The sequence below is a fragment of the Carassius auratus genome, unplaced genomic scaffold (genome assembly GCF_003368295.1).
Source record: "Carassius auratus strain Wakin unplaced genomic scaffold, ASM336829v1 scaf_tig00217546, whole genome shotgun sequence".
In the NCBI taxonomy this organism is placed as follows: Eukaryota; Metazoa; Chordata; class Actinopteri; order Cypriniformes; family Cyprinidae; genus Carassius; species Carassius auratus.
This window is the reverse complement of record NW_020529118.1, coordinates 62,576-72,471: the sequence shown is the minus strand read 5'-3', so window position 1 is coordinate 72,471 and position 9,896 is coordinate 62,576. Positions and strand designations below refer to the sequence as shown.

The 9,896-nt window shown below is 35.4% G+C and overlaps 2 long non-coding RNA genes across 2 annotated transcripts; one reads left to right on the top strand and one right to left on the bottom strand.

The window, feature by feature from the left end:
- The first annotated feature begins 461 nt into the window (after window positions 1-461).
- LOC113101118 (uncharacterized) lies at window positions 462-791 on the top strand. Its single transcript, XR_003289928.1, has 2 exons — window positions 462-566; window positions 721-791. It is a non-coding gene; the product is annotated as an uncharacterized LOC113101118 (long non-coding RNA).
- A 7,367-nt stretch (window positions 792-8,158) lies between these two features.
- Window positions 8,159-9,359, bottom strand: LOC113101123 (uncharacterized). Its single transcript, XR_003289932.1, has 2 exons — window positions 9,223-9,359; window positions 8,159-8,769 (listed from the first exon to the last, which is right to left on the bottom strand). It is a non-coding gene; the product is annotated as an uncharacterized LOC113101123 (long non-coding RNA).
- Between the last annotated feature and the right edge of the window lie 537 nt (window positions 9,360-9,896).

The window sequence follows — 9,896 nt, the reverse complement described above, 5'->3', positions numbered from 1 at the left end:
TAGGCAAAGACCAAAGAGAGAAGAAGAAAAAGACAGGCAAAGACCAAAGAGAGAAGAAGAAAAAGACAGGCAAAGACCAAAGAGAGAAGAAGAAAAAGACAGGCAAAGACCAAAGAGAGAAGAAGAAAAAGATAGGCAAAGACCAAAGAGAGGAGAAGAAAAAGACAGGCAAAGACCAAAGAGAGAAGAAGAAAAAGACAGGCAAAGACCAAAGAGAGGAGAAGAAAAAGATAGGCAAAGACCAAAGAGAGAAGAAGAAAAAGACAGGCAAAGACCAAAGGGAGAAGAAGAAAAAGACAGGCAAAGACCAAAGAGAGAAGACGAGAAAGATGCAAAAACAGAGACAAGGGAAATAAAGAAATGGTCAGAAAAAAAGGGAGAGCAGGAGAAAGTCAGTGAAAAAAAAAAGGTAAAAGGTAAGTTATTTTTACTAAAATGATGTCTCCATAATTGATCACTTATTGTCTTGTGTGTTTCTTCTCACTTTAGTAACACAAGACAGAATTCCAAAAACAACATGTAGCAGCAAGCAGATCCATATAGAAGATACTATCAGAACAACCAAGGTAAATGACAACCAATGACGGCTCTTCCCTGTGTAAATAGACAATACATATTATTGTACAGAGAAAATTTTATGTAAATACAATTTTACAGAGGCTACATCTGTTAAACAGAATGTGGTTCTGTGTTTTTTATTTTTCTTCTTTTTTCTTACAGATACAACTCCAGATGTCTATACATCATTGCTGTGTGAAGACTGCTGAAGAGAAGTAACAAGTAGGGCTTTTTTTTTTTAAATAAGGATTGACAAAAGGAGGGAAACAAGAGATGTAGAGGGCCCCATGTCTGTGTTTGCCTTGGGCCCCAAAATGTCTAAATCCGCCCCTGTGTGTGTGTGTGAGAGAGAGAGAGAGAGAGAGAGAGAGAGTGAATGTGTGTGTGTGTGGATGGATTTATTTGTTTATGGATTGTGGATTTATTCAACTTACTTCACTAACAAACCAAATGTCTGTCCTGTCTTAGCTGATTTGGAAAAATGAGCTTATTTGCTTTAAATAACAGACCATCTTCATAACTGATTTCCTCTCGAAATGTCCAGTATTGCTGTATTGATCTTGGCATCATAGATCGTTCTTTCGCCCATCTATTCAGCACTGCCTTTTTTAACATTTGCATCTCTGCATCCTCTGCTGTTGCTTTTTTGAAAGCATCCAGTTTCTGTTCTGAAATAGGAAGCTGTGACGTAATCCAGTTCACTGCTAGATCCTCTTCCAGCAGATTTTCCTTCTGTTCATGTAGATAAGCACAACTTAGAGCATCTGCTATGTATAGTTCCTTACCAGGTTTGTACATCACCTTCAGATTGTATCTCTGTAGTCGTAGAAGCATTCTTTGTAATCTCATAGGAGCCTGATGCAGCGGCTTCTTAAATATACTCTCTAATGGCTTGTGATCACTTTCAATCGTGATTTCCCTTCCGTACACATACTGGTGAAATTTCTCACATCCATAAACTATGGATCATGGGACAGTCGTTCAGAGCTCTCGAGCCGTAAGCCACTGGCCTTCCTTCTTGCAGAATCACAGCTCCTATTCATTCTGAGCTGGAATCTACTGACAATGTGACCGGTTTGCTCACGTCAACGAATTTCAAAGTAGGACTTTTTCAAAACTTTGCTGTTGAGCATCCTCCCAGTGCCAATCTGTCTCTTTCTCCAGTGATTTCCTCAAAGGTGCACTTATGTCAGAAATATTGGGAATGAACTTTGCCAGATATTGGACTACTCCAAAAAATCTTTGCAGTTCTTGCTTGCTTTGTGGTGGTGGAATTTCAGTCACTGCCCTTACCTTTTCTTCATCTGGCTTAACTCCTTGAGCACTCAGTATGTCATTCTTATTTTGCACTTGTTCCTGTTAAGTTTTAAATTGTTTTTTCTTGCACATTCCAGCAGCTTTATTAGCCTTTCATCATGCTCTTGAATGGAGTCTCCCCACACCAGCAAGCCATCGATGATATTTACCACACCTTCCAGTCCTTCTATCATTTGTTCAATGGATCTCTGAAAGACTTCTGATGCTGACGATATACCGAAAGGTAACCTAAGAAAACGGTATCGCCCAATTGTCATGTTCAATGTGCAAAGCTTTGAACTTTCATGATCCAGCTTTATCTGCCAAAACCCTTGATTTGCGTCTAGCACACAAAAGTACTTTGCATTCAGCATTCTTGAGACCACATCTTCTACTGTCAGCATTGGATAACACTCTTTTTATTGCCAGATTGAGATCTTTAGGATCCATAGAAATGCACATTTTCTTCGATGTAACTACAGTTACCATGCTGTTGACCTATTTAGTTGACACAGTTTGCTCTGCGATGACCCCCATCTGCTCCATTCTTTGTAGTTCTTAACAACTTTCTCTCGCAGAGCTACAGGTATCCTTCTTGGTGCATGCACAACTGGTCTGATATTTGGATCAATTTGTATGTGGTGTTCTCCTGATAAACCGCCTAACCCTTCAAATAGATCGTCAAAATCCTTGAGAATGTCACTGTTCTTTTCAATTTCATACAGTCTTTTAATCGTGCCCATTTTTTGACATGCAGATCGCCCTAGAATGGCAGGTGCATCATGCTTCATTATTTCAAACAGGATTTTGTGTTTCTGTCCTTTGGACACACAATTCAGTGCTTTCTTGCCCAATGGTGCCATCTTGTGTCCAGAATATGTAACAAGATTGCAGCTTGACCTCTACAGTCTCCCTGCTATGTTTAGCAACTTCTACACTCTTCCTGACATGATATTACATTCAGCTCCTGAATCCAGTGTCACTTTAACATCATTATTGTTTATCTGGATTGTCTCAACCCATTGTTCCTCCTCCTTACTTGAGTTAATGGACATTACATTTCTTTCTTTTTCCACTGTTACTGTACCAATAAAAATGTTGCCATCTCGTTCAATCACTTGCATTCTTTTACTCTGACTCTGCAGGTCTTTGGTATTACACATCTTTGCAAAATGATTTTTCTTCTGACAAGACTGACATGTTTTCCCGTAGGCTGGACATTTTCTGTACTCGCGCTTGCTGCCGCATCTGCTGCATTCCTTTCTCATCACTGACGTCTGCTCTGATTTGGTGTCTCTTTTCTTTGGCTTTATGGATTCAACTTTGTGTACATTTACTTCATCATTGAGTGCTTTCATCTGACTCGACGTGATCTCGCTGGCCCTGCAAATGTCTGTGGCCTTTTCCAATGTGAGATCCGTTTCTCTTAGAAGTCTTCCTTTTAGTTGATCCTCTCTTATGCCACATACAATCCTATCACGAATTAATGAATCGTGTAGATCACCAAACTCACAGTCTTTTGCTTTGCTTTTCAGATCAGTGACTTACATGTCGATTGTTTCTGCAGGCCCTTGCGATCTCGTGAAAAACACGTGTCTGATGTACGGTAGGTTTTTTCGAGGCTCGCAGTAATTTTTTAACTTGTCTTTTAGTACTTGTATTTTATTTCTCTCTTCTTCTGAGAACTCAGATGTATTACATATTTTATGGCCTCTTCCCCCGCCACGTGCAGAACTGTAGCACACTGCACCGTCTCAGACTTCTATGCTACTCCGCTAGCTAGCGAGAAATGTTCGAAACTCTGTATCCAGTTCTTCAAATTTTCCGAGAGATTTCCTTGCAGAATCAACGGCGGTGGTGGCTGTAACTGTGCCATCCTCTTTTTCTGCATTTATATCAGTTTTATTCTGACACCATGTTCTGTTCTTTAGACAGACAGACGAACACGAGCTGCTTCGCCATCACATAACTTTATTCAACTGACTTCAGTAACAAAGCATACACACGTGACTCTGGATGTCATTATATCAGATGACCACTAGATGTCCTCATAACCTCATATATATGTATAATATACTCAATATGTTACAACTTTCACTTTCATTTTCACTCTTCTGATGAAGCTGGTCTAGCTCCCTCTTGTGACTGAATATGAAAATCGCTCCTCACTCTGATTTTTCAGATATGTGGAAAATTTGTTATTTATCACTTTACTTCTTTGATCATTTTTATTCTGATTGACAATCATGTTGATTTCTTGTATTGTTTGCATTTTGGCAAAATGACCCTCTTCCTCATCCTTATTCTTCACTGAAAATCTAAAATTATGTGGAGGTTTTTTTATGTTTGAACATGATGTTTTGAAAGTTTAGAGTAGAATGCATTTTTTAAAATAGAAATGTGCATTATTCAAAATAGCAGTGTTTATTAATTGTAAACGTAAAGTGTTTTTTGTTTTTAATAATTTTATTGCACAGTTTGTACAATAAAATGCAAGAAAGGGATCATATTTCATATTTCTATTTTCTTCTACTGCCATCATGTGCTGAAAAGATGAAGTGCATTTAAAAATCTTTTCATGGCTGCACTTGAATTCTTAAATTGCAATAAAAGCCTGTTTAGATGATACATTTAAACTGTAAAATTTATAAACAATAAATATTATAAATATAATTTCAAATGTCATATTTCAAATGTCATATTTCAACCATTATTATTATTATTATTATTATTATTATTATTATGCCACAATTTCATTTGGTGAATAATAAAACAAAATCCGATTTAATAGCTCCCCGGGTGTTTATGATTTCAACTAACACAACTAGAAAATAATTTTATTTTATGCCCAGTTCCCTTCAGAAGTTCATTCATATAAAAACTTGAATTAGTAAGAATGAGAAAAGTGTGAAAAAATATAGCCTATATTGACGAGGAAAGTCCACTGATGAGTTACCAGCATAAATTTTAGTCATTTTAACTCAAAGCTGTCAAACAATTAAAATCTATATAAAATTTATTGCATGATTATCATGAGTTAACTCGTGAATAATCGCAATTTAATCACACATTTTTATCCGTTCTAAATGTACCTTAAATTAATACTTTCCCCCCGGTTTCACAGACAAGGCTTAAGCTAGTCCCAGACTAAAATACATCTTTGAGTGGTCTCAACTGAAAATATCTTGCTGTGACATATTTTAAAATATGTCAGTGTCATTGTTCTGTGTCAAGATGCAAACCTGTAACATTTTCTTCGAAGGCATTTTTGTAAAAGTTGCTTAAATATCTTAAAGTTGCTTAATATCTTAAAGTTGCTTAAATAAAAAGTTGCTTAAATTAACTAAGGCCTAGTCCTGGCTTAAGATAACCAGGCCTTCAATTTTTTAATCTAATCAACATGGGCATAGACAAATATGGATGCTTTATGTAATATATTTTTATTATAAGTGAAACCATAGTTAACAGAGCATGAAGAGTAGTCATGTTTCATAGGTCAGAGATGTTTTTCAAAGAACTTGTTCAAGTCTATTAGACACATGAAAAAAAACATGTTACTATTACTTCTCTTTCTTTGCACTGAGCATTTTACTAACAATACACAACCTGTTTGTATTTCCACAAGACAGTGCAGCTCACTTCTTCTGAACATGTAAAATGTACATTTATTATTACATTTGTTTGCCTCTCAGTGCCACATACTGTACACTGTAAAACCAGTTCAATAATTGATGACTATCATCACCTATATAAAGTATAAAAACCTACACCTAGGTACAGGTTAACACCTGATGGCATTTCTTCTGGGCTATTGAGTTACAACAAATATGTTTTAGAAACACACGGTTATAACAGCCAGAGAAAAGACTAAGACAGAAGTCATGGGTCAAGAGCTCAACTAAAGCAAACACTGATCTCTAACATGGTTACTTCAAATGAAACAATAAATCAACATCTAAACCTTAGTTCATTCTCAATAAGATCTTCTGTAGACGTCTGACAGAAATAAAGTCAGTCTGGTTATTAATAAGTGGAGCTGCTGATGCTGTTTGTGGGTTGTTTAATCAGATCTTGAGAGATTTCATGTATTTTATTTCAGTTGATTTCATCTAAGGCTGTGTCTGAAGTCAGTTGTAGTAGTTCTTGTGTTTCTCTTTTCTTCAGTAATTCTGTTTGTTAACAGCAGCTGTTCATCACTAATTCACAATTATCACTCAGTTAATCACTTAATCACTTAATTGCAATGTATATCTTCTTTCAGTGAACTCAACTGAATTAAGTTCAGAGTACTCATAACTGTTAGTTTTTTCTACTTAAATGGTTTAAGGCAATCGGTTTCCTCAAATGGTTTGAGTTAACATAACTTAAGGATATCTGTTTACTCAAACCGTTTGAGTTAAGTTTACTTGTCGGGTATTACAGTCAAGGCAATCGGTTTACTCAAACGATTTGAGTTAAGTTAACTTGTCGGGTTTTACAGTGCATGGGAGGCGGACGCACTAACAAGAAGGCCAAATGGCTACAGCCACTAACGTCTGTCGCTAGTGCTTCTCTTGAGATCGGGGAGTGAGGTTTACCTGCACAGCATTACTCGCTGGCCTCCGTTACATTTATACAACCGTTCAATAAACAATAAGTTAATATCAAGAGACGTTTTAGACACCATATTGCCTGTTTTTGCTCTATTTCTCCAACAGAAATCATTTCAAACACAGCCACAGAACGCTGTTTTGTGTTTCTGAGCAACATGACGGAGTTCATTCCTGAATGAATCAATCGTTTAAATGACTCGGTTCAGTCTCAATGAGTCACTTATTAACAGTGATTCGCTGTCACCTACTGGCGGTTTTAATTAGGCATTTAATGTATCTTTTCATTTTAAAAACGATTTCAAATATCAGTATTCAACATTTCAAGTTTAAAATAGCAAAACATTATTTATGCATTTGTAACTGCGGGTTAAATCATTCCATGTCACTCTAAACTACATTTATGTAAATAGTCTACATCTGAATGCCACTTCAACTTCTGCGATTATTAATTTTGTTGATACTGATTTAATTTGTTTAATAACAGCCTAAATGTATTTTTTATTATTATAATTGACTGATTAAATGTAAGAATTTGATTCAAAAGATGATGCACACTGGCTTTATACAGTTAATAATGCACATAAAAGGTAAAAATGAATTTAAAAGATTAATTTCTATCATTGCTGTAAACTGTCCACACAGAATATGAAATATATCAAAAACTTCAGGAGTCAGGTGTACACGGCCTTAAGATATCAGTGCAATAACACACTTAGCAAAATATTAGATAATTATCTTTATCAATAAAATTTTGAGATATTATTTTTTGTCAATATCGTACACCCCTAGTTCTGACACAAAATGATTTGCAACGGTCGCTTTATCACGTTCAGTGTAGACAGCCTCAAGCTGTTGGTTTATTTGAGTGTTTTTTTTTTTTTTTTTTGCTAGTAGAAGTTATGAATGGCCTGTAACTTAAAAGTTTATGTGTACCATGTGTAGCAAAAATCTTAGTCATATCTTTATGTTAACATACTTTACTAGCCTTTAGTTTTGGAGCTTTGCTGCAGTCTTTATCTTCTCAAGATGCAAACAGGAAATAAACTGCTCTGGTCATGTGACTGTTTGAACTAATCATGTGAAACTGCACATATTTACTTGAGACCCTTTATGGTTTTCAAATTTGCAGTTACAAGTTTATTAAATGTAAACACTGATATGAATCTTTTTTAATCATCTCATTTGATAAAAACTTCAAGATTTACTCTGATTTATTTTGTAGCTTTTCTCATTACAGTGTTACAGTACAAACAGTGTTTAAATCAGAAGCATTTTAGTCACAATTTAGAAAAACAATGTGGCCTTTAATACAAAAGTATATAAATGTGGGGTCCATTATCATGTTCAGTTAGTGTTCATCTGATTTTCCTGTGTGTTTGTTTTTACGATCAACACAAGAGGATACTATTTACTTTTACAGTCATTTTTTTTCTCAACTGTATAAGATTTGATTGTGTATTACATACAGTATGAAGAAACACACATTTCACACAATTTTGCCCTTTAATTATTTATTAATATTGTAACACTCATATTCAAACATATATATATGTATATATATAGTAACAGTTGTTAGGAGGCAAAAGCAGTATCAGTGTTTGTCCACTGAAGGACAGAAAAGATTGGGTATAAGATCAGTGGCATCTTTTTTTTTGGTACAAGCGCAAAAGGCTCATTTCAAATGCTTCAGCGTGAATACAAAGGCACTATGAACATGAAGAACAAGAAGATTTTGTGATCTCAGCTTTGGAAACAGACTGTAATCAACGCTGAACATGAACATTAATCTGGAACTGGTGTTTATCATATAAAAACAGAAAATAAAATGATAAGAGATACTGCTGTGGTAAAAATATCTTATAAAAAAACAAATGACACTTTCTGACACTCACTGTGTTTATTATTTAAAACAGAATAAACTCACTGTCTACAATCACACAAAATCAAAGCTGTGAGTCAAACTAGTATCAGGCTAAATAGAGTAAAAGAATGAAGTGTAATATTAAAATGACAAACATGTTTCTTGGTTCATCTAAAACTAAAGAAGCTCTTCACATGCAAGTTTACCAGCTCAACACAGTTTTATATCTGACTTTCACTGGACGGATTCTAGAGGATCATAAAAACAGAAACATGTTTGTGTTGAAGCTGGAGCTGAATGTTGATGATGTCAGAGTGATTGACACTTGTGGGCGGGTCTTATGTTCTTAAAGTGAACTCGTCCTCTCCTCCTCATTCACAACATTCAGATCATCTCTATTCAACAGCGGTTTCTTCTCCATCTCTACAGTCACTGATTCATTCACTCGGTTTCTTCTGGAATCTGAAAGAAAATACAGAGACAATGATGAATTAAAAACAGAAGATGCACTGATCTGGATTTCTTCATGAGACATCAAAACTAACTTCAAAGATTTACAATTTAAGAAATCATGTAACACAGATTGTCAGAAGCATATTTAGCTCGTTTGATGAGTTAAATTTAGTTTAAGCACTTTTCTCACAAATGAACATTATTATATTTGTGAATTCGTGCATCTACTAGAATATGCAATCTGAAATGTAAAAGTTTACTTTGGTTCATTTAAACTTCTGCATCTCGGATGTTTGTAGCATGAAAAGATTAAACAGAAGGTCATTTCTCTCAGGACAATCACTCTTTAATTCACTTACAGTCATTTGCTTGAAATCTGAATAAACCGCATGAAGCCAAATCACACATCAGATCATGATAGTGTTGTGAAGTTAAAGTTCAGTGCAAACAGCAGATTCTCACCAGTCTTTTCCTTCATCAATGATTCTGTCCTTGCTTCATTTGTGACAGCAGCATCTAGATCAGAGAAATACAAAGATATCCATTAGATCAAGTGTCTTCATGTGAACAACAGAGATCAAAATGATACAGAAACATGATTTAGATGCTGTTTCATCAGTTCAAAACAAAGACAGTTTGCTGTGTTTCAGAGAAGAATCTAATACACATTTCTGTGTTATTTACAAAGGGTTGATAGAAATAAAAGCTGAATGAAATAGCCTACTCATTGAGGTGAAGCAGCAACTTTTATCAGTTTTAATCTTTAATAATAGATTTTTAAGAATGAACTACAGAACAAACTCTGAATGAAGTCTGAACATTAATCAGTTTGATCTGAATTACCTGCAGAAAAATATCTGAATCTATGAGGAAGAACTGTGATTATTATTACACTGACTGGAGAGACTCACCTCTGATTTTAACAAAGTATGTCCAGTATGTGTTTCCTTTACTGCTGCGGATCTTCAGTGTATAATCTCCAGCATGTTCATCTGTAGAGTTCTTGATGGTCAGATCTCCAGTCTTCTCGTTCAGCTCCAGTCTGTCTCTGAATCTCTTATCAGGAACATCACGTGTCTCTACAGTTCCTCCTTTGATTTCAGCGATGAGAGACTTTTCATCTCCAAACCTCCACT